This window comes from Ceratotherium simum, chromosome 7, assembly GCF_057802395.1.
Source record: "Ceratotherium simum simum isolate JZ-2026a chromosome 7, ASM5780239v1, whole genome shotgun sequence".
Lineage (NCBI taxonomy): Eukaryota > Metazoa > Chordata > Mammalia > Perissodactyla > Rhinocerotidae > Ceratotherium > Ceratotherium simum.
This window is the reverse complement of record NC_141906.1, coordinates 4,067,665-4,092,609: the sequence shown is the minus strand read 5'-3', so window position 1 is coordinate 4,092,609 and position 24,945 is coordinate 4,067,665. Positions and strand designations below refer to the sequence as shown.

At 35.8% G+C, this 24,945-nt stretch overlaps 1 protein-coding gene across 2 annotated transcripts in view; it reads left to right on the top strand.

Moving 5' to 3' along the window:
• Positions 1–24,945, top strand: part of METTL15 (methyltransferase 15, mitochondrial 12S rRNA N4-cytidine) — a 191,742-nt gene that overhangs the window by 85,311 nt on the left and 81,486 nt on the right. The window lies entirely within an intron of this gene.

Below are 24,945 nucleotides of genomic sequence, written 5' to 3'. Positions count from 1 at the left end.
CAGCCTGAAAAAGAAAAGTATCTTGGAGCTAAGATGACTGTCAGCAAATATGTAAAGGGCTATTTTCAGGAATGGGGAATTGTTCTATTCTCTCATGTTGCAGAGACTGAAATCAAGAAAATAGATGAGAATCTCAGAGGTACATTTGGACTTGCTGTAAACTCGAGTTTCACTAGTTGTAGCTGTCCAACAATGAGAAGGTCTCTGTGGTGAGGTAGCAAAAGTGCTTCCCTGGGGAAGTGTCATCACAGACCAAGGGTAGAAGTTAGATGACTGATCTAGCATAGTCTTCTTCAGCCTCTCTTGGGGCCGAGACTCTGCAAATCCATCAGTGTGATTAATTCTCCTAATAAAAATGTAAATAAATATACCTAGATTTCTGTTTGCAAGCTCACAGGGTTTATGGAGTCCTGGAAATCCATTTGACCCTAGGTTATTTTCTTCTAAGAAAAATATGAGGATGTGGTTTAATGACATGGTACTAACTTTTTGTTTTTTTACAACTTTCTCTGTCATTCTGCAATGTAACTTAGGAATATTAGTAATATAGAGGATAGGAAAAGGATTGATATTGTAGGGAAGGAAAAATATGTTTTTCCTCTACCATTCTAAGTTTTCAGCTGGGACTCCTGCAACAAAAGACAGATTAACAAGACGAAAGCATAAAAATTTATTTAATATAAGTTTTACGTGACACAAGAGCCTCCTTAAGGAAATGAAGTCCCGAAGATATGGTTAAACCTGAGAATTTTTATATTAGGTTTGATGAAGAGTGGAAAGTTATGGAAAAACAAGATAGGACAAAAGGTATGAGGTAAGTGTAGTAAACTGGGAGAAACTTAGCCAAGCCCATTCCTTCCCATTCCCCTTGTCCCTTCATCTTCAGAGATAAGGAGGCTTCTTTCCTCCAGGTATAGGGAATGCCTCTCTCACATGAGGGTCTTGTGGCCTGCTTCAGGGGAAGGTCAGAAAGTTCTTCCTGCATGTGCTCTTTCTCAAATTCCTTCAGTTTAAAATATTCAGTATGTCAAGGTGCCTTATTCTGAGGTAGCATGTCCTGAACCCCATCAATATTTATCATATAGGAAGAGTTCTTTCAAAATTGATAAGACAACAAAATCCAATTTGAAAAATGGGCAAAGGATATAGAAGGGTCATTCATAGAAGATTAAGGTATGAAAAGATGCTCCACATCAGTAGCAGTGATGAAGGAAATGAAATTAAACTAATAATGGTATAATACTTAACACTTATTAGTGTTATAAAAACACTTATTAGACTGGAAAGACATAACAGTTTTGAAAGTGAAGATACAGGGAAAAGAATACTCATCCATTTTTCATGGACATCTTTTAATATTAAAAAATATACATAACCTGCTTAGAATTTATCCCATCTAAAGAAAAGAGTCAATATCTAAGGAAACATATCCTTAGGCTTGTATATTACAGACTTTGTGTAGGCATTGTCTGTATATATGATCATGGAGAATTTGAGAAAGAAGGAATTAGTGGTGGGGGGACGTGTGGAGGAAGGGAAAATAATGGTTGAAAAAAATAAACCCAGAGATTGTAGGATCACATCTCTGCCTATGCATGTAAAGTAGAAAATGCCAAGCAATACTATCTATTATTTATGAATACCTACATATGTAGTTATAATATAAAAATATACATGAGAAAGAAAAACACAAATTTGGGCTAGGGATTATTTCTGAGGATAATGGACAGATGGATGGATGGGGTTGTTTGGAAGGATGGACAGATTAGGTAGATTGATTATCTTCTTAAAAATACATGTGTAATTACACTTGTAAAGTGCAAAATAAAGGAAACATTTTGCCATTTCAATGTGAACATCTTTTGAGGAAATATACTAATTTCTTTCATTTATTTATTTATTTTGCTGTTGTCAAAGAGGAGCTTAATGCTTCTCCTGAAAAATCCCATGTTCTTTACTCTGTCAAAACTAAGTCAAAAATAGAAAGTAACATTTTCACAGAGAACTAAGCAATTCATAGATAGGCTGAATTTTAGGCTAACCCGTTTTAGCTCTTACAGAAAAGATGACATGTCAAATCACCTGTTGTTTGAAAACAGACTTTCCCCCATTGCCTCTGAAGACTGTACAAGAAGAAACGCATTTAAATTGGAGCAGTGGGGTGTTGGCTGACTTTTACCAGAGTCGAAGATGGATGTGGGAAGACAATTTTTTGAAACAATTTTTTTTCTGAATTTAGGAATAATATGTGCTCCGTATACTGAGTTTAGAGAATATAGACATGTAAAAAGAAAAAAATAAAAATCATAATTGATTTCATCATTTGATTGTAATTTTAAGAAGATTATAAAAACGTAATAAGCTGTTCTTTTCACAGTTTATAAAAGTAGAAATGCTCATTAGGGTAAATTTATAATATATAGAAAACTATAAAGAAAAAAATTAAACATTTAAAATTCTACCACCTTGGTCAGTAGTAATGCTTTCGTGTTTTTCATTCCATCTTTTTAATTGTCACTATTTCATTATATTGTGTGTGCTGTTTCTTGCTTGAACTTTCTTTGGTATTGTTGCTTTTTATCCTTTTATGTTAGGATAAAATGTTAGAATACTTTGGCCAAGTTTAAAAAACCATTTTGATCAACTGTTAAATACATAATTAATTTAGAAAGAATTGACATCTTTATTATTCTGCATCCCAATCCAGAAACATGATGCATCTTTCTATTTATCCCAGTATTTTGTTTCTCATTAATATTTTTTCATAATTAAAACAATAAAATATAGAAAAGTACTGAGGAGAAAATTAAAATAATTCATAATCCCACCACCAATATTAACAGTTTGGTATATTTCCTTCTAATCATTTTGGTTATATATGTATATGCATTCATGTATGCATACATGTATATTTTACAAAATTTTATTCTACTTATATATTATCAGCACATTCATATTTCATTAAATTATCTTAAAGAATAATTTTACTGGTTGTAGAGTATTTTCTTCATGTAAATATAACAATTTGCCAGAATTCTCATTCTAATATAGTCTTATCCATGTGCATATTACTGCTATTTTAAATTTTTCTATGCTATATTATTTTAGATATACTTCCTATAAACTACAAATAGCAGATGTACTTTGTGTAAACAAATCTGAGTATGTTTTCTATAAAGGGCTAATTAAATCAGGATATGCTTGCTCTTTTTATGTCATCTTGTTTTATATTTTTTATGTTGTATTGAAATTTTCTTTGGCTTTTAAAATTTCTTTTGTTAATATATATGTTAATATACATATTTGGTTTTGCCTTTTTTTAGTGATTTTCATGACATACCTTTTATTTTTAAATTTACTATTGGCTGATCTTAGTATGTTTTAAGTTAAAAGTATTTAAACATTTTTTATTGTTAAGTATGCAAAATAAGATAATATTTATTGATTAATCATCCCCGTAAGGTGAGAAATTAATGCTTTCATTTTTATTTTCCTTTCCTTTCCCACCCCACTTCTTGGCTTTTAAAATATTATCTTGGACTATTGACAATAATATCTACTATTATGATAATTATTAATTAGCATTTGCATTGTTTGGCAGTCCTATCTAAAATAATTTAGACTTAAATCCATTTAATTCATTTCAATGCACCCCACTAGCCTTCTTATAATACTACAAGTTCCACTTTGAGTTCTTCATGTCAGCTCGTGTCTCAGTCAATTGATTACATCTTTAAGTAGTTTTTTAATAAATATGTGAAAGGGAAGCATCTCTCCCTTTGTCTACCTGAGACTGTTACTCGTGCTTTTTTACATAGGCAACAGCTAGATTTAGTATAGCATTTGGGGAATTTTATAGATATTGCTCTTTTTCCTCTGACATGTAGTGTTGTGGAGAAGTCTGAGGTCAACCCAGTTTGTCTTCTCTTTTCCCATGTGATCTGTTTCTCACTCCTTCCTCCCATCACCAGGCTGGATGCATACTAGATGTATTTCTTTGAACATTTTTCATATCATAAATTTCACTAAGAAATATTACTAATTGGTTTCTTTTCATTAAATTTCCATGTCCTATTTGGACAGTCTTGGCCAACAGCTCAGGCCTTTTCCCTCCAGAGGAGCTTCTTTGTTAGCCTGTGCCCTCTCTTTTTCCTGTGTTCTAGCTCATGAGCACTTACTGGTTGTTGGTTGGAGTTATCTGTCCCACGTGTCCTTCATCTCCTCTGTTAGTGTTTTCTGCTACTTTCACTTTGCCTCAGTATTCTGGGAAATCTCTTCAAGTTTACTCTATGTGTACAGATTTGGTTTTCTACAGTGTTGACTATAGTTTTTACTGTAGCCTCTTGTTCAAGTTTTAATTCAGCTATTGTAAGTTATCTTTCCTTGTAACCTTATTTAATTTGTTGACCTGTTCTTTTCTGCCAATTCCTTCTTATTTCCTCTTGTTCTGTCATCTCATTTTTATGTTTTATTTCATAGTCAGCAGAACTTTCTTGAAATGTATGGAGTATATGCATTCTAAACTTTTCTGTTTTTTTGTAATAAATCCTTTTCAACAGTATGCATTTGCTCTGTATTTTTTTTGACAGGAAGATTGGCCCTGTGTAACATCTGTTGCCAATCTTCCTCTTTTTGCTTGAGGAAGATTGTCCCTAAGCTAACATTCATGCCAGTGTTCCTCTATTTTGTATGTGGGACACTGCCATAGAACGGCTTGATGAGCGGTATGTAGGTCCGTGCCCGGGATCCGAACCTGTGAACCCTGGGCCGCCGAAGCGGAGCACACGAACATAACCAGTACACCCAGGCCAGCCCCTCTGTATCTTTCTTGAGTACAAAGTTCTCTTTCTTTTCTCTTCCAGGATCTGTTCATAGGCCCCATCTAGGTTGTGTATTTATGTGTGTAGTTTTCACAATTTGTATAGATTCTCCTTTCACTCACTTTTACTCATTGTTCAGTCATGTGGGACTGGAATCTTCGCTTCAGATTTTAAGCTAGAAAATTACTTGAGGTACATAGTCTCCTACTGCAAAAATTTTAGCATTTGGGAGTCCTTTTCTAGGACCTGCCAATAGGAGGAGAGTTCTATTTTCTTATTCTTACTGGAGAATGCAATTCATAAAAGCTACTGCTCCCATAATGTATTACTTCTGTGGCTCTTCCAGTCTTTCCATTCTAGAAAGATTCTTCATATCCAGGGCATGTTTTGACAGCACCTGTCTCTTTCTGCCCTTGGTGTTATTGCATTATATGAATTGTAATCCCTAAATGGATGTAGTAATAAAGGTATTGGTGGCTCGGTATGAAGAGGTGGCAGGGTAAAATGGCCCCAGTAGCCTCAGAGTGTTCCTATCTACACAGTTTAAATGATTCCTTTAGGTGCTCTCTTGTGTCTCTGAGGCAATGGGTGTAAATGGAACATTGTAAACCTTTTAGCTAACTGGCTCCACTGCTTTGAATCAGGGTCCAGTCTTACCTTTGGTAAGAAGAGATATTTTTCTTGTATTCTGCCACATCCTTAAGGAACATTTTTAGTTATTGATACCGTTTGAACTTCCATTGTTTTGTTTGTTTTCAGAGATGATTAAATAGGTATCAATAACTGGCCTCCATCTTTTCTATTCAAGTTTGCTCCATGGTCATTGAATTGGAGAGTTACAAGTATATTTACCCCTATAATCTGATCAGTTCTAAGTGGTATAGTCTGTTCTCTAGCACTTGAAGTTTACCATTTACCTTCTCTTCCTGTTAAGCTACTACTTCTTATTGTTGGTTAAATTCACACAGGAAACCAGGGCAAAGGCAGATCTAGATCTCATGGCTTCAGGCTCACTGCTTGTGTTCTTTCTACCACACAGTAGTATTATACTGCAAGCAATTTAGTCACATTCTTTAGCAGAGCCAGGACTCAAAGCCAGGCATTTTGTCTCCACGGCCAGTGTAAAAAGTCATATAAAGGAATATACGACCTTAAACAGCTCTACCTACGTAAAATGTAGACTGCTAGAATTAGATATGGGACGCAGCTGTTACTAATCTTACTAACCATAGGAGGTCAGTTCTGCTATGCACTGTCAAAATGAAAGAATTTCTATAAATATAAACAAGCATGAAAAAAAGACAGCCTGGAAAAATTCACTAAACCATTTTGAACTATTGGTGATGGTCTGTCACCTCTTCACTTTCTTTGTAATACAAACATTACTAAAACAGGATATTGTATTTTCCCCCACTGAATACTATTAAATATAACCTTTGCCCAAGGGATAACAGCCTTGCAAGATGAAGGTGTTTGGGGAGGTGAAAGTACTTGACTCTCTGGTTTACTGAACATTTAGTTCCAAGGCTTGAGAAAACATGTATTGTACTAAGTAGTTTTCAGGCAGTCTGACAGTTCTGGTGGTTCCAAGGGGATTAGGATATATAGGCCGTGCCTTCACAAAGCTTAAGACGTAAGCAGAAAATAGATAGGGAAAATAGATAATTTCACCATTAATTATTTAATTGCAATTGTGATTATAGCTAAGGATGAGTATAATATGTTCTAAGAGCAATATGTTTTAATCTAGTCTAGAACATTTGGAAAGACTGCCTGAGTATGTGAATTCAAGTCAAGACCTGAAAGACTAGTGACTGTTGGCTAGATGAAAAGGGAGGGATGGTGGAGTCAGAGAGAGCATTTGGAATAGTAAGAACAGAATATTCAAAGATCTTTAGCAAGAAAGAGAACATCCTATTAAAGGGACTGTAAATTGAGTCATGTGAATGAGTGAGAGGGAGAGGAGGAGGAGTGGCTAGAGAGGTAAGCTAGGGCCAGATCAGACAGGACCTTGTTAAGGATTTTGGACTTTATCTTAAGAGCAAAGGGACGGCAACAAAGTGTTTGAAACAGGGAACTTGCATGATCATAGTTGCATTTTTAACAGATTATTCTGCCCACTGTATGAAGAATGGGTTGGAGGAGGGTAAAATTGGAAAGGATTCAGTGAGACCAGTTAAAAGGCTAGGAATTGCCACTCTATGTGAAAGCTGATGATTGTTGGGCCTTGAAGATTTTCTTTTTCTTGATCCTCCTATTAGAAACTCTACTTTACTTTAATGATCCCTAGCTTCTGGCTTTAATGGGATTCTAGAAGGTTAAAATAGTTTATTCCAAGGTAAAATTATGTGGCATGTTTATAGGTAAAATTGAAGTTAATATTGTGGCAGTAAATTTTAACAGACCCTTTAAGAATTCCCACTCATCTGACTTGGCCAATATACGGAAGGAGACAAGGAATAAGTAAATTCAATCCTGCTGTGTTCCCAAGTCTTGCAGCGTATTTGCATTTTCACAGACTTTCAGTAATTACATTTCCTCCAGAATCTGCTCCACCACTTGGTTTTCCTCTCTAGGGGAATGGCACCACCTGGGAACATACACTCATTTGTTGGATGCAAGAGCCCAGGCACTAGTCTCACTGAGCCATTCCCTTTCCCTCACCCCCTGTGTATAGTCAGCAGTGAGGATCTTCAGTTCTCCCTAAGTTGTGGCAACTTGAATCTCTTTTCCTTCTTCACCGTATAGCTCTGGGGCCAGACTACTGTTTTTTTGAATCCCAACTCTGCCATTTACTCACTGTAAAACCTCGGATAAATTAGTTAACCTCTCTATTCCTCAGTTTCCTCATCTTTAAGATGGGGGTAATAATAGTACAAGGTACAATAGTACAACAATAGACAAGGTAATAATTCCTTGTCTCCTACCTTCTAAGAATGTTGTGAGGATTAGACTTAGAACACCTTTTAGTGAGTCATGAAATCATTTTATTGGGTCTTGATCAGCATTTTAGGGAATGGAATGGAATAGGATAGGAAATATCATGGTACATCACATGAGGTTAAATTCAGTATTGTTTCCAATAAAGTAATATGTATGTATACATATATACACATATATGTTGTATTTTTGTATGTGGGATTGCTGTTAAACTATATTTCTGACTATGTATCTTGATCAAAATTTTTTGAAAACTTCTGTCCTATATGGCTACATTCTCTGTATTTATTCATATTGTGTTCTAAATGTTCACTGAAGACAGAAACTTTGTCTAATGTGTCCATATCCCTAGAACCAAGCTCTGTGCTTGCAATGTATATAGAAGTTAAAAAGTATTTGGTTATGGTTCAAACAAAACAGAAACCAATGAAGTAGATGACAATTATACTTTCTAGGATCCTGTTGCCTGGAAACCCCAATTTGCCTAGAGAATTAGAACCCCCTGAAAACTGCTGTCCATTAACCTGTACTTTGCCTAATTGTCTTGCAATGAATGAGCTAGAATGTGAAATATGGACACTGACTAGGAAGAAGGACACATGGTTGGGGAGTGGAATAGAGTTTCAAAGTAAGAGTTATAAACATTTATAGTGTATGACAGAAAATAATTTAACTTTTCTCCTGACTTGGGACTATAATAGTACCTTGGAGAAGGAATGATGAACAGGCTCAGAGAAGTACCTTATCCCAGGTTTACCAAATGAACTGCTTTTCTCAGTTTTCTAAGTCAACCCTTACTCTTCTGAATTCCTACTAGGTATGCTGGATAGTCTCCATTTGCCCCTAGGTCCTCCCTCCACCCTTGTCCACAGTGATCCCTGGAAGATGGCTTTTATGGATTTATTAACTGCCTTCCTTGTCTTCTGCCTTCTGGTTGGGTTCAGAGAATGGGAGGCTCTGGCAGCAAGTAGAGGCAGAGGAGAGTGAGGTCAGAGTGTGCGTAAGCAGTGGCCACATTCCTCTTCAAAGATGACTGTTCCCAGGCCTCTCCTACCAGATGCAGCTCTGGCTCTTTGGGATCTCAGGTGCCACTCCTTGCCTTTGCGTCTTCACCTCTTAGCTTCGGGTGCCTCTCACATCCCTTTTTGACCCTCCTTAAACCGGTCAGACCTTTGTAAATAGCCTCTTTAAACTTTTTCCAGTTACCCTGCTTGGATGTGCCATTTTTTTCTTGCCAGAAACTTTGCAGGTTCACAAGGTCTCTGAACCTTCTTTATCTCTAGCTGTATTTTTCCCCTTTGGATTCATCTAGATCTGACTTATGACAAATGTCTACCCCATTGGTAGGGAAGCAGTCTAGATTTTGGAATCAAATAGTCTTGGTTTGGAATCTTAGTTCTGCCTCTTTCTAGCTGTGGGATTTTAGATAAGTGACTTAACTTCACTGAGTTTTTATTCTCATCTCTAAAATGAAGTATTGTTAATACGTACCTCATGGTGTATTATGAGGATTAAATAAGATTATGTAGTTAAATTGTTTAGCACAAAATTATTTAATAAATGTTAGCTATAGTTGCTTTGTTATAATAATTATTGCATAAGATAATATGTAATTATACTAATTATTGTCATTATTCTAAGTCTGCAGTTTCATTGGCATGTACCAAGATGATGATTGGCTTTTATTTCCTGTCTCTACCTGCTTGGTTCCTTAACATGCACAGATCGGAGTTGGTCTAAGATTTGAGGTATGGGACACTGCATCCAACTTCCTTCACCTTGCAAAGTGTTCTGGCATCTGCATTTTATTATAGGCTCTCTTTCCCATTGTTAGTGCAAGTATTGTCACAATTCCAAACAGTGCTCTACTGAGCTATATCATTGTCTTCCTTCCCCCCAGACTTACTTTTTATTGGTTGTGATTTCTCTATCAATTCTTGGCTTCAGGCCAAAATAACTACTATTTTATTAATGTCATCAACCAATCAGAGACCTTTCCTGTGCATCTTCTGTTCTTTGGCTCTCTCCTTCTTCTGTATTCATATGCTGCTGGCTTCCCAGAAGCTACTTTTTTCTGATTAAAAAAGATTGAAGGTTTTCCAAGGTTTAATTTTTAGGTGTCTTCTTGTTCTGAAACCTGAAAATTCTGGAAGGCTGATTCCTGAGTCGTCTTCATTACCTGTAGATTTAAGTTCTTATTATTGATTATTTAACTTATTATTGGCATGAGGAGAGAGAGTCTGCAAGCATTTATTTTAAGTAAACTCTTTGGTTTCTGTTTTCTGACAATACAAACTTAACTATAGACCTATATAATTAACACCTCTACACCCATTTCCAAGTGGTACTATAGATTTATTTCTTCACTTAGAATATTTGACTTAAAAGTTTATAAAACTGATTCATGGAAGTCAACATGTATGTATATATTTGAAATGCAAATGATATTTCATATTGTGATAACTATGAGAAAATGAATTGCCTCTTCATGAACTTAATCCATTTTTATTGCGTACGTCATTTGAACATATCCATATGGTCCCAGGATAATAATAGCAGCTTGTTCAGCACAAGAATGACTATACCTAGAAAGACTTCATTTTATTTTATCTTGGGTAAACAATACATATTTAGAGACATATTTTATTACATATGCAAAAATTTTGGTGATACCCTTTATGTTTGGGCTTCTCAGTTATTAAAAGAATGAAAACAATAGTTGTATTTTCTCTAACATCATAAACTAATTAAATCAAAATAAGTTTTCTATAATTAAATGTATAATCTTCCTGTTCTCTACACGCTCACTTTTGCCTGATATTTAAAGCAAAACTGAGACAAACAGCTGCTGAATTGGATTATCTACTTTAGTATTTTATTCTTGTTTTCTGAGAGAATACAATTTAAATTTAATGTACAATTCAACATTCATTGTAATGCCTGCTGTGTATCGGGAAATAGCCTGGCATGGGGAACGCTCAGAAGCCCAAGGTAAGGTCCCTGTACCACAAGAGAGAGTTCATTCTCTACTAGATAGACGAGTAAACCACTAACAAGATCAGGTAGGTAACTCTCCTGGAAGGGAAAATACCAAGTGTATTCTAAACCCAAACTTAAATTATTTGGGGAATATTTATTCTTATTTTCTCTGTTAGTATTGTTTGTTACTCATTTATTTCAATTCAAGAAACCCTATTTTGGAGCAGATATTAAACTAAATTCTGGGAATATACCTGGATAAAAAGAGCAATATCATCCCTTCCAGCTTTATCAGGAAAGACAGATATTAAACAGCTGTTTATCATAGAGAGTAATGAGTGTTAGGACCCAAAAGTATTAGATATTATGGAAATAAGCTTTTATAGCATGGAAGAAGTTACTCTATGTTATTTAAATAAAATACCATTACTACAAATATTTATGAGAAGGAAGAGTACTCATTACATAGGACATATTATGGACATTTCATAGGACAATTAAAATGTCTGTAATAACAGGATATCACTGATCAAGTTAAATGAACTATTCAAGTAACACTTCTATACAGCAGGCTTTATTCCATGGTAAAATTCTTATAGTTTTTCAATGATGAACCATAGCTTTCCAGATAAAGTTAAACTCTTTGGCTTACCACAGGAGGCATTGAGGATTTGACCTCTGTCTTTTCTCTAGATTCATCTCCTATGACTCCACACCAGTCTCCTCATACCCTCCATGAAATACTAAACTACTTTTGCATAAACTCACTGTGTTATGTCTATGTCTACTTGCTGTTCATTTACCTGGAGCATTATTTACACCACTTATCTTTCAAGACTAAGCACTACGCCCTCTGAGAAATCATCAGTGACTCTCCCAGTTTGATTTAATATCTCTCTTCTGTTCTCCATCACGCCCCATGCAACCTTTATCCAAGCTCTTAACACATTGCTCCGTTGATTTACTTCCATATATTATATGCTCCTTAAAGCATGGCTGTTGTCTTACCTGACTTTGTACCTTCAAAATTCTGTAATACTCGATTAATGTCATATGGTTGGATGGATAAATGAATGGATGATGATTTTTCCACTTTCTGCATCAAAAGTGTAGGAGAAGAAATTAGATGTAATTTGCTGAGTTTATCTTGCTTTCCATTCGCAATGTAAACAGAACCCTTCTAAATCTCCAAACCACTGTTTGAAATAATGTTGTTAGTCTAGATCTAGGTTCTAGAGAGAATTAAAAGGCTAACTGTAGATTCACCTCCTCACTAATATTTATTAAGAAATATTAGGAGATAAACTCTGATTAGATATAGTATACCTTCCAATGAGCTCAAAGCCCTTATTACCAGCTTTTACTATAGAGAGACTAGTTATCACTCCTGTTTCCACTTGAAGTCCTGCACACTGAGGTTGTACATGGGAAAATATATATTCCCATTAGAAAAAGGTGTTTAGATACCGTATATTATAAGAAACTTTATTCCATTCTCCAATAATGCTAGTCTGTTTTCCTTTCACTGAAACTGAAAAATTCAGATTTGGCATGTCAAACTCCTATAGATAAAATTAATCATTTCCTTTAAAGAAAAGTCAACACTATATGACATTAAATTATCATATAATAATTAAAGATATCAGGATACATAGAATAATTTAGAAAATACTTTTTATATTAACACCCTTACTTATTTTGTATCTTGTAGAATTATTTTTCATATTAGCAAGTATATTAAAAGGAACATATTGTGTGCAATGTGTAGGCTCAGTGTAGGATTTTCTGCACTAAAACTTTGCAATGATATTGATTAATTGCTGGATTTCAGGCACCTTGCTAACCTGCTTTTTAGTGGGTGTGAGAGGGTTTATTTGTGAGAGATATTGCTACTGACAGAATTTTATCTTTTTCTCCTGGAATCTCAACAGCAATTCCCATGTTATAGGCATCCCCAGAAAGCTCGTCAAAGGATTTCCACCCACGCTCTGAATATCTAACAGGGCTTGACCCATTTTTTCCCTTATTAAGGTAGCAGCGTATGCATCATGGGGAAAAATAGAATTAGAGTAAGTATAAGCTTGGGATTTCAAAAAGTTATCTACCCATATGCAAGGAATTGAAGTGGAAAGCAAAATTAGTCTTTATTTCTTATTATATCCCTAATAATCTAATTTCCCACGTTAAGAAATCACATCTGCTATCATGAATATGGTTTTATTTTGAGTGGCTTAAAATTTATATTATCAAATGCAGTGAATGTAAATGCCAAAAATGGAGCACATTATAAATCAACAACACTCCTTTGTACTTGATTTTTTAGGACACAAAGTAATTTTTTTTATAAACCACTTTGTTGAGACAGGATTGACATACAAAAAGCTGTACATATATAATGTATACAACTTGATGAATTTGGAGATAAGTATACATCCATGAAACCATCACCAAAGTCTATGCCATAAACATGCCCATTACCTCCAAAAGGTTACTCCCACCCTCTTTATTTATTATTGTTATTTTTTGTATAAGAACACTTAACATACGATCTACCCTCGTAGTAAATTTTAAAGTATACAGTACACTATTGTTTACTCTAGGCTCTCTGCTGTACAACAGATCTCTAGGACTTATTCATCTTGTACAACTCAAACTTTGTACCCTTTGACTAATGCCTCCCCAAATCTCCTTCCTCCTAGCACTTGGTGACCACCATTTGTTTCTCTGCTTCTGAGTGTGACTATTTTAGATAGGACAAAAAGTAATTACCTTACTGGTTAAATAATATAGATAGAAATAATTAAATGAAGACTAACACTTTGAGTAGTAATACTAGTAGAATTCTTTAAAAGCAAGCAAAATAATTATAATATAGAGAATAAGGTATTTTAAAAATAATTTTGCTCATATAAATGATCACATCTTGCTATTAAATTTCTTTTTCCATCTGACCCATAAAACTCTTTTTTTTTCCCTTACGGCATCAAAATACTCGTATATAGACTGGCTGATTTGTTTTTTAGCCTAAAGGATAAAAGTCTCTTTGGAATATAAGACTACCTTCAGTTTTTCCCTCTCATTAACTGTCTGACTTTGGGCAAGTTACTCTATGTGTCAATCATCTCATCTTCGTGATGAGTGAGGTATCATAAGTGAGAAAATGATGCTTGATTACTTAAATAAATGTTAGTTGTTGTTACCGTAGCAGTTGCTTCTTCTGCTGTTATTAACTTGGAGTCAGTCACCTAGCTAACATCCTAGTACAAACACGAGTGATGTATTCACTTTTCTTTTATAGTGATTCTATCATCTGTCTATATTCACTGTTTTGAATTCCTTCTTCCATTCTCTCTTGGATTCACTCAAGTAAGGTTTTTAACTGCCGCACCTCCAAACTCTCGCAAAACTCCTCCTGCCAAAGACACCAGTGATATCCACATTAACAAATTCAATGGTCAGTTCTCATTCCTCATCTTCCTTGAACCATCAGCATCATGATATAGTCGACCACTTTCTCCTTCTTCAAACTATTTTATTTGGATTTTTTGCTTTTCCTCTTCCCTGAAATGTTAGCTTCTTGTCAAACTCCTTGGCAAGTTCCTTCTCATCTTCCACTTATATGTGTGCTTTTCCGGGGCTCATTCTGCAGGCCTCTTTTCTATTGATGCTCACTTTCTCAATAACTTTATCCAGCCTCAGCCCTTTAAAAACTATCTATGCATTAATGACTCTCATATTTTTATCTCTAGACTTATCCATCCAATTGCTTAGTTAACATCTCCACTTGGCTGCCTAACAGAAATTTCAAAGACATCCAAACAAAGCTCTTGATCTTCCCCTTGAAACCTGCTTTGTCCTGAGTCCCATCATCTGTTAAGGGCAATTTTATTTTTCTATTTTCTCAGGCAGAATAAAATAAAAATTTTTTACTTAAAAAAGAAGAATTTTCTGTCTTTTTCATATGCCAGTACAATTCTGTCTGGAAATCCTAATAGCTGTACCTTTAAAATGTATACAAAATCTGACCCCTATATACCACCTTAGCAATACCTCCCTGATCCAAGCCACCGTCATCTCCTACCTGGATTTTTGTCTCCTATCTGGTGTCCCTGCTTCTGCCATTGTAATATTTTTGTAGTCTATTCTCAGCACTAAGACAAGTTATCCTCGTGTCAGTCTTGTGCTCTGTGACCACCTTCTTTTTTACCCCATTCCAGCCTCCTCAGCCTCCCAGCCTCCTTGCTATTCTTTGAATATTCCAAGCATGCTTGAAACAGTTAGAGAGAGATGGATGAAAAGATACTTGAGTTAGAAATTGGATAATGGAGAACCTGTTAATCTGCTGATGTGTTCCCACCTTGAAAAAAAAAGCCAAATGGAATTATTTAGCAAGATGATTTTCAGAAAAGGAAGGATGTATTTTTAAGAGCTTATCAGATTTCTCAAAATAGTAAAATACTCTGGAAGCATTTCTTGAAATATTGTTTTATTCTGGAAACACAGTCATTTGTTCATTTATTCAGCATAGATTTGTTGAGCACCTACAATGTGCCAGGCACTTTTCTCAGTGCTTGGGCTAAATCAGTGAACAAATCAGACAAGAGCCTGCCCCCTTGGGAGTTAATCCATAATAAACAGTATAAGGAAAGTTGTCTAGTCTGTGAGAAAGTAATACATGCTATGGAAAACCACCAGAACAGAGCAAAGGGGATTGAGAATGTGGGGGAGTGTAGACAAAGCTAGTGGAAATTTTCATTTGCATAAGTGGATTTTCATTACGAATGGGACATTTGAGCAAAGACTCAGAGGAGATGAGAAATGACCATGGGATGGATCTGGGAGGATGAGCATCAAGGCAGAGGATCATCCAGAGCAGAGCGAAGGCATGGTGGTTATAACATGCAGGCCCAGGGTGCTCAAGGAAAAGCAGGGAAGTCTGGGTGGGGAGTAAGTAAAGAGCAAGTACAGTGTGAGCCTAAGAGATGATGTCAGAAAGATAATGGGTGGGAGAGAGGGTGCAGTGTTCAGAAGACATCACGCAGAGCTTTGTCGGCCATTGAAGGAACTTTGGCTTTTACTCTGAGTGAAATGGGAAGGCATTGCAGATTTTTGGGCACAGGAATGAATGACATTGTCTGACATGTTTCAAAAGCATCACTCTGGTTGCTGTGTTGAGAGTACTCTCAAGGGTCCAAGGGCAGAAGCAAGGAAGCTAGAAACAGCGGGTTATTAAAATTAAATCAATAAAACTCTGTTTAAAATTCTGAACTTGACTAGAATTGTGAGAATGTCAGAACCAGGTATTTGATAACAGAGCCATACATGTGTTTGCATGTTATTAGCATGCACTTGTTTGTCAATTGTTCTTAAATATTCATGCTAAAATTCTTGTTACTATACTTAGATTTATTGATTTCTTCTCATGCTTTGCACCTTCAATCTACTCTGGAGTATGAGCAACTCAAAGACGGAAATGATGCCTTATTCACCTCTGTATTCTCAGTGCTCAAAATTTTTTTCTTGAACTAAATTAGAACAGCTCAAATATACTGTTAATATGCAAAAATTATCCTAGAAAGAGAGCGAAAGGATAAATTCCAAGTAGTAAACTTTAGTCAGTTATAATTTAGAAAGCATCATTTCTAGAATATAAAAGTGCTCATTTCGGGCCGGCCCTGTGGCTTAGCGGTTAAGTGCGCACGCTCCGCTGCTGGCGGCCCAGGTTCTATCCCGGGCGCACACTGACGCACCGCTTGTCCGGCCATGCTGAGTCCGCATCCCACATACAGCAACTAGAAAGATGTGCAGCTATGACCTACAACTATCTGCTGGGGCTTTGGGGGAAAAAATAAATAAATAAAATTATAAAAAAAAGAAGTGCTCATTTCTCCAAATGTAAGAAAAGAATTTCATCAGTTTATAAAGTCATAAGGTAGTTTCCTTTTCTAACTTGATCCATTATATTATTGCACTTCACTTTCATCAGTGTCTTTCCTTTGTTTTGGTAGACAAAACTCCAGTTTTTCCTTACTTGGACTTTCTGTATCTATTTTAACTTCAAATGAAAAAATAAATATTAACAACTGTCTTGAAGAATTAGGAAAAAGGACCTCGAGAGCCAATCTGACTAGTAATTTTCAGAGTGTCCTCTGTGAACCCTGGAGGAGTTTCTTGGCGGCTGCTGTAAAGGGGAAGGGTTGGCTAAGCTGGCAGAGAACTAAATCCCACAGGTCTAGCCCAACCTTCTGCAGGAGTTGGTTACTGGCAGAGACCAAATTTCTTACATTGTTTTGCAGACATCATATTGTTTTAATAATTTTGTTAACCTAAGTATCTGTTATTGAGTGTTTGTTCTTTTGAAAGAGGATAATATGGATTAAACTTTATAGCCAAGACTGACCAAATGTATTTTTATAATCCCTAATAATAAGAGGTCTTATTGAGGAAAAAATATAATTCTGTGTCATAATTGAAAGATAAGGAAAAATAGCATGAGAGTAAAAATAGTATGTTTTAAAACTGGCATTCTAGAGGAATTTTTAGATGATTTTGAAGATAACTGTCAAAGAGAAATTCCTAAAATGTATGGAGTCTTGGTGCCGTCATTGGTATGAGTGTAACAGTTTCCCAGCAGGACTGCTCCAAGCAGAGATTGCAGAGATTCAGTTAGCTGTGAAAATACCGGTTAGAATTAGTCTCATGACTTCTTGTGGTCACACCATTTCTCGCTCAGCAATAGAAATTTATGCAATACAGTATTTAGTGCAGTTAAAGTAGTTCAAGTGGGAAAGAATATCTAAAAACATAAACAGATGTGTTTGCTTCCCTGAATTTCCATGGTGGAAGGCCCTTTTATCTTCCTACTTGTTTTAATAAAATGGTATTTATCATAACTATTAATATTTCGACTACTTTTTTGGGAGGAAAACTTATTCTGTTTTTCTCCCTTTTGTCAATGTTATAGCAACCAAATACCTAAGCACAGATATTAGTATTAAAGTTTAATTCAAATTAGGAATAGCATTCCAGGATCTCCAGGTGGGTTATGGTAGCAGTATATAAGGTGAGGGGCAAACCGTCTGTTTTATTGACCATTGAAAGCTCACCCTAACTGTGCATAGCCTCACCTAATTCAATACCTGTATTTCCGAGAAAGTTGCTTCTTCCTCTGTTTTCTACAGGAGAATGTCATATTCAAGGAACAAATAGCAACTTCTGAGTAAACCCTTGTTTTAGTTATCTAAAGCTATGTAACAAACCATCACAAAACAAAACAACCAGCATTTTATTATATTCATAGTTTTGTGGATTAGAAATTTTGGCAGGACACAAGGGAGGATATTTCATCTCTGCCTCATAGTAACTGAGGCCTCAGCTGGGTGGCTCAAACGACTGGAGTGGGTAGGACAACCAGTTCAAAACAAGCTTAGAAAAAGGTTTACAAACGCAACTAAATAATATTTAGGGATATGCTCGTAGAGTGCAAAAAAAAAAGTATAAAGAAAAGCAAGGGAATAATTAATGCACAATTCTGGATCTTGGTTATACCCTGATGTTAGGCAAGGAAATCAGGTTGCAGAGGGTTAAGATAATTTTTTATTTCTTTGCCTGGCAAGTGTATGCAAGGGTATCCATTTTATAGTTATTCTTTAATCTTAAAAGAATCATTTATTATAACCATTGTTTTTTCGTCTTGATTTTTTTACACTGCCTGAATTTTAACATGATGTTATTTACATAAGAGTCAATTTAACAGTCATTTTGCATATACTGTGGGGTTTAAGTAGTTCTAATTTTAGCTAGTTAAGATTATTGAGGGTGATTTTTTGTTTGCCTCTTGCTTCCCATGTAAATTCCTAGTTTCTAACTCCTAATTTTTTATTTTCACTATGGCCCAGGAATCTGCATTTATAAAAGCTCCTCCAGGTTATTTTGATGTAAATCCAGGTTTCACAACTACCATATCTATTGTCCAAACCTTATACTTACTGGAAAGAGTAATAGCAAGTGTCAGGAGGACTCTGGGACAAAAAGAGACTCTGAGTGAGGGGATTTGGACACTGTAATTGAAGAGCTAAGAAACCAGACAGGGCGGCTACCCAGGGATTAGCAAGGCCGAAAGCCACTACTAATCCTGAGCTGGGGGGACAAAGGCAAGGAGGTGGTACTAGAGCTCAGGACTTGGGTCGCCTGGCTGGAGCTGAAGCTCTGGGAAAGATAGAGGAAATCGAGAAACATCCTGGCTCCTCTTGTCCTCCTGCCTTCTGATCTTTTTTCAGTATCTTCTACTGGCTGACCTTGATCGAATCCTGGGGAACGTAGCCTGCAGAGGTTAGCCCCCACTGAAACGCAAAGCAGAGCAGGAGAAAGACAGAAGATGGCTCTGAAGGCAAGCAGGTCCAGGACCTGAACTGATGTCCAGCTAGATGGGAGATGTTATGCCTTCTTAATTGATTTGGCTTCTCATACTTTGCGCTGTATCATTTGGAAATCAGAAATGCATAATAGTTAAAAATTACAGATGATGAACCCATGCAACTTGTATTCAAAACCCAGCTCTACCCTTACTCATTGTGAGACTTTGGGAAAATTACTTAATCTCCATCCCTTGTTTCCCCATTTGTAAAATGATGAAAATAATGATTTACCTCTCCACTTCTGAAACTGTGCACCAAGAAGGCTAAGCAAACTCATGTAGCCACAAAAGGATCTTTTAAATTTTCAAGGGAAACATAGTGATACTCAACACCTGTTGTGTACAGCCAAACTGCTAGTTCAAGGCACTTCATGCTCTCAACATTACGTCCTGTATTATTTCTTTCAGGAAGGTCATATCTTTACAAAGCTTGATTTTCAGTGGTTGTTATGATAAAAAAACAAGTGCCACATGAAAATTAATAGAGAACAGTAAGTAAGGGTGGTAGTGTTCAGTCTAATGCCAAGATTTGAAGAGTCGTGCATTGTCTAACAGGCATACATATACCTTTAGTAAGCAATTGTGATTAAGAATAAAATAGGGGGCCGGCCCGGTGGCGAAGTGGTTAAGTTCCCACGTTCCACTTCGGCAGCCCAGGGTTAGCCGGTTCAGATCCTGGGCATGAATCATCAAGCCATGCTGACGTGGAAGCCCACATAGAAGAACTAGAAGGATGTACAACTAGGATATACCACTATGTACTGGGGCTTTGGGGAGAAAAAACAAAAGAAAAAGAGGAAGGTTGGCAACAGATGTTAGCTCAGGGCCAATCCTCCTCACACACACACAAAAATAAATAAAATAAAATAAAAATATTATTTCTTCTTTCAATTAATGCATATTTCAAGTGGCTCTAAATTATAAAGACATAAATGCTTATTAAATTACTTGGTCCTAACTACTTAATAATGAAACTTTTAGATATTTATTTTGTCCTGGGGGTGTTGTGAAAAAATTACTGAGACACTAAGAGTGCAGTGAACCAACCTAGTTTGGTAACCTCTCACCTACCTCATAACATTGTTAAGAGGATTAACTGAGCTAATAAATGTTAAATGATTAAAAGGGCCTAGCAAATAATGAGTGCCATGTAAGTGTCACATATTTTAGGCCACAAGACATAATCAATAGAATTGCAACTCTCACCACTATTACTACTATTACCATGAAAAACAGAAAAAGCTGACCTGGGGCTTTTATGGTATTGTTATGGGACACTTTTCAGGACTTAAGCTCACATGTCCTGCTAAGATACGTTAGTGATGCACGTGGGTGATGTCTGTGAGCGAGGGGGACCGTTTTCGAGAACTACCCTAATATGGGAGCCACTAGCCACATGTGGCAGCTCGTTCAGCACTTGACATGTGACTCACATGACTGAGGAACTGAATTTTTAATTTTAATGAATTTAAATTTTAAAAATTGATACTTGATTTAATTATTGGAAAACTTTGTTAAGTATTTTTGGAATAACTTGGCCATGTGAATCTACTGTTTCAACTGTAAAGTTTATGAAATGTAAATACAGATCAAGTATTTCTGATGAAATTTTGGCGTTTGAGTTAAGATGGGCTGTAAATGTTAAACACTGAATTTCAAAGACTTAGTGTATAAAAAGAGAATGTAAGAGATCTCATTAATAGTTTTTATATTAAGATGTCCATGATGGACACATTCATCCATATGACTTTGTACATGCCTATAATTTCTGAGGAGCAAAAATTATTGAAAATGGAATATGTGAACTAAAAATGCTTATTTTGAATTGTGGTAAATATTGCCACAGTTGTACAATTTATTATCACATAGTTTTCATTTTTTTTGTAATTGGTTTTCTTAATTTCTTAGGACATTAAATTTGTTCAAGGAAAGGAACTTTTCAAAAAAGTGTGTTTATTTATGTATACCTTTCACTGGCTTATGAAGTGAGTTGGTTCATACTTTCATGCTATGAATATGAATCAGTTAGCATCTTTTATAATTTGACCCACAAATCAAGCCTTGTAGAAGGCCAGAACCTGAGAACATTTTCAGATTGATTGGTAATTTGAACAGCTTCCTGGGGGTAAAAAAATATTATACTGCAAATCCGGAACTGAAACCCATTCTCTGCTTATTGGGTTGCTGACGTCTTTGTCCCATAATCAACTTTTAGAGGTACAGCATATGGCTTAAAGGGAAAATGAGTTAACAATTAATAAAGCTTTAGAAGGCTTTTTTGCGTCACTTTTTATTTTCAAATCATTTACTAACGAGTCATCCAAGGGGTTGAAATCAACCAGAAAAATAATCAAAGGAAAGCTGTTAAGCAGTTTTTAACCAACAATGGCTGGTTAAAATAAAATAGGGTATCCATAATATTAATTTAAAAAATTTTTTACCTTGTTCAAAATAGTATTTTTGAGTTTGACAATAGCTTCTCTCAAATACTTTGTAATTTATATTTAGTTGAAGACAGCAATGAGAGTATTTGAGAGATAACGTTATTGGTTTATTCTACAAATCGCATCAGGTCACTCACTGGTTTAAAAGCCTTCAGAGGTTTTTCATCTTGTAAGGATGAAGTTCAAGTCCTTTTGTCAAAGGCTGAAACCATTTATGAGATCGTCCCTGTCTACTACTCCATCCCTATTGCCTCTCCTTGTATTCCAATCTGCAGTTCCTTCTCTCATTTTATCTATAACACATGTCCTGCTCCTGCGCCTAATAAACGCCCCTCCTCTGGCAAGGCTGCCTTGGCTTCCCAAGTCCAGGTCAGGTGTCTTCTTTGTGTTCCCTTAACATCTACTTCTTATCTCCATCATAGCGTTTATTCTGTTCTATTATAGAGCTTTTACCTGCTTGTCTCTTCTACTAAATGGGAAGGATTTTTTTTTTTCCAATCCTCTTTGTTCAAAACAGTGTTGTATAAAAGGATCTAATAGATGTGTGACAGTGAATAAATTGGAGAATAAGGCATGTCATTTGGGAATGGATCAACTGCAGATGGTTTTAAATTCAAAGCAAGATACTTTTTACCTAGAGAAGCTAACTAATGTTATATAACTTTTCTAATTTCAGTATATTTTTATATTGTAAAAGTAGTATAAACCAATTTAAAACATTTTGAAATCAAAGAAAGAAGTACAAAAAATTCACTGAGTCATCCTAATATAAACTAGCTTTGTGATATTCTTTCCTGCCAGTGGTTGTTTATTTGTTTGTTTTTTTGTTTGTTGAATATTGAAATCTCTGACTGAAATCATGGATTTGTCCTTTGCTTCGTGCAGCTCTATCAGGTTTTTGCTTCATCTGTTTTGAAGCTCTGTTATTAGGTGAATAAAAATTAGAATTGCTACTTCTACCTCATACCATTAGGTACTTGGCTAAAAATTGACATACCCCTTTGGTACTCCACCTAATACTGTATTGTAACATGTAAACATATCATTTCCTAAATTAGGTTTTATTTTCTGTGAGGGGAGAGTTTATGCTTCTTTAATCTTGGTATTTCCTTGTTGCTTTGCATTTTGTAAGAGGTTCACTAAGTGTTCGTTAATGGATAAGTCCTTTCTTTACATCATTAAACAGGTAATGCTCATCATTATGCACATTATGTTGTATAATTTAGCTTCCTTGCCCTATTAAACAACTGATGTTATTATGTGATGTTGCACTAATTTGGTACTACACTAAGAAGATATTTTTGAGAACTTATTTTCCTTTAAAAAAATGATATTTCTTCTACATCATTTGCTTCTTGCTCATAAAAGTAGGGGCAGAGGAGCCTAACTATGTAACTTTCTAGGCAGTATTCATGGCTCATTCAGCAAAATTAATTATTGATTTGAACGCCAAAGCATCTTCTCTTAGTTGGTTTTCTTGTCCAGAAAAACACCTTCAATTCTGTTTTTCACCTGCCAGAAAAAGCATCTTCTCTCTTGTTATCAGTGACCTTTGACTTGTCAGTAGCATTCAAAACATTGTTATTTCTGCATCACTAATAAAATCTATCAGGTCAACCACCTTGTCAGTTTTAGCTCTTCACTTTCCTATTCCACTCGCGTTATTTGTGGTTGGGGTGTAAGAGAGTAGGTTCAGGGATTTCTGCAGATATTTTGGGGAAAGGGTGATTCTTGAATCAGAACTATCCAATCTGGATTTTTCTTTCATCCTTTTAAACAAAGTCTTCCCTCGATCACATCTGAAATATGTCATGTTCTTCATGTCTCTGTGACTTTCTGACATCCCGTTTGCTTCTCAGTAGTGCAGATCTCTGGTATTCCCACTAACTAGAGGAATATTAGAAGCAAATTTGAAGAGATAGCAAAATTACTCCCTTTGCTTCTCATACCATGCTCCCACCCCACTGTAGCTACTGTTCTCTAGCAGAGGGGTGACTACGAATGATCATTTTTTGGCCCAGCTCCCTGTTGCTAAATTAGAAACCTCCTATTTTGGCCAGAATTTTGCTTAACTCTTCACACATAAGCCTCTCAGCAGTAAATTTTATAATTAATACAGCTTCTAGCTTTAAGGAGACCAAGCCTTTCAACTATCTCCAAACTCATAAACTTCTCTTTTAAGAAATTGTTGAAGGTCAATTTTATTCTTGCTAGGTCATCAATTTTCTTGTATAAATGAGTCATTACTCCAGGGCACTGAGATTCCCTTGCCATCCAGAAGTAAGATAATGCTATAATAGACTTTACTTGTAATAACTCACAAAGCCCTAGATGCTTCATATATAGTAGGTACCTGGTGCTCCAGGAGTCAACATTAGACATATGTCACTAACCAGTCTCCACACTTGAATTCCATTCAACACCCTGATCTCTCAATTCTTTGGCTTCCTTAACTTCAATGAATTTTTCTTCTATCCTACCTCAGCCATTCACTCACATGATCATACCCTAGATCTCTAAAATTTCCATTCTGCTCTCTAACCATCACTTCCTGTCCTTCTAGATAGATCCTCTACTCAAATACTCCCCCACTGTCCTTCAGCCCCTTGGTGACCTCCAACCTCTAGTCAATATCCAATGACTATAATTCTTTTTCAGTATCCATCACCCTCTTCATGTCATTGCTTACCTTTTTCTCTTTCTTTCTCTGTCATATTGCCTCATAAAACCCCCCAATTTTGTTAAACCCAACTAACTCCTTACTACACACCTACAGTTGAACATTATTAGAGAAAAAAATATAATTGTACTGGCTGGGCTAATTTCAAATTTATTACCACAAATTCATTCAATCAACCAATATTTATTGGGCACCAACTATTTGTGAGACATGGTCTGAGTCTGGGGGTATATCAGTAAAAAAAATACAAAAATCCTTTCCTTCATAGGGCATACATTCTACTGGGAGGTAAAGTATGTATTAAGTTATCAACAAGTGCTAAGGAGAATATATAGTAGGGAAAGGAAAGTGTTGATGAGACGAAAGGGGAAGGATTACAATTTTAGCTAACAAAGAAGGCATCGCTAATTTCAAAGGGACATTTATTACTGCTAGTAAATTCCCATTCCCATTCTCCTAGACAACTATTTCATACCTTCACTCTTCTTAAATCTCTAGCTCCTTTTACCACTCTCTCTCAGCCAATGACCTTGCTACCTACAGAAAAAAGAGAAGCAATAAAATATGAACTGTTTCATACTTCTACCATTAGCTCCACCATCTTACCTGTATCTCTGTCCATCCTCTGTCTTTCCTTTAGTTATAATAGAGAAGTACCTCTTTTAT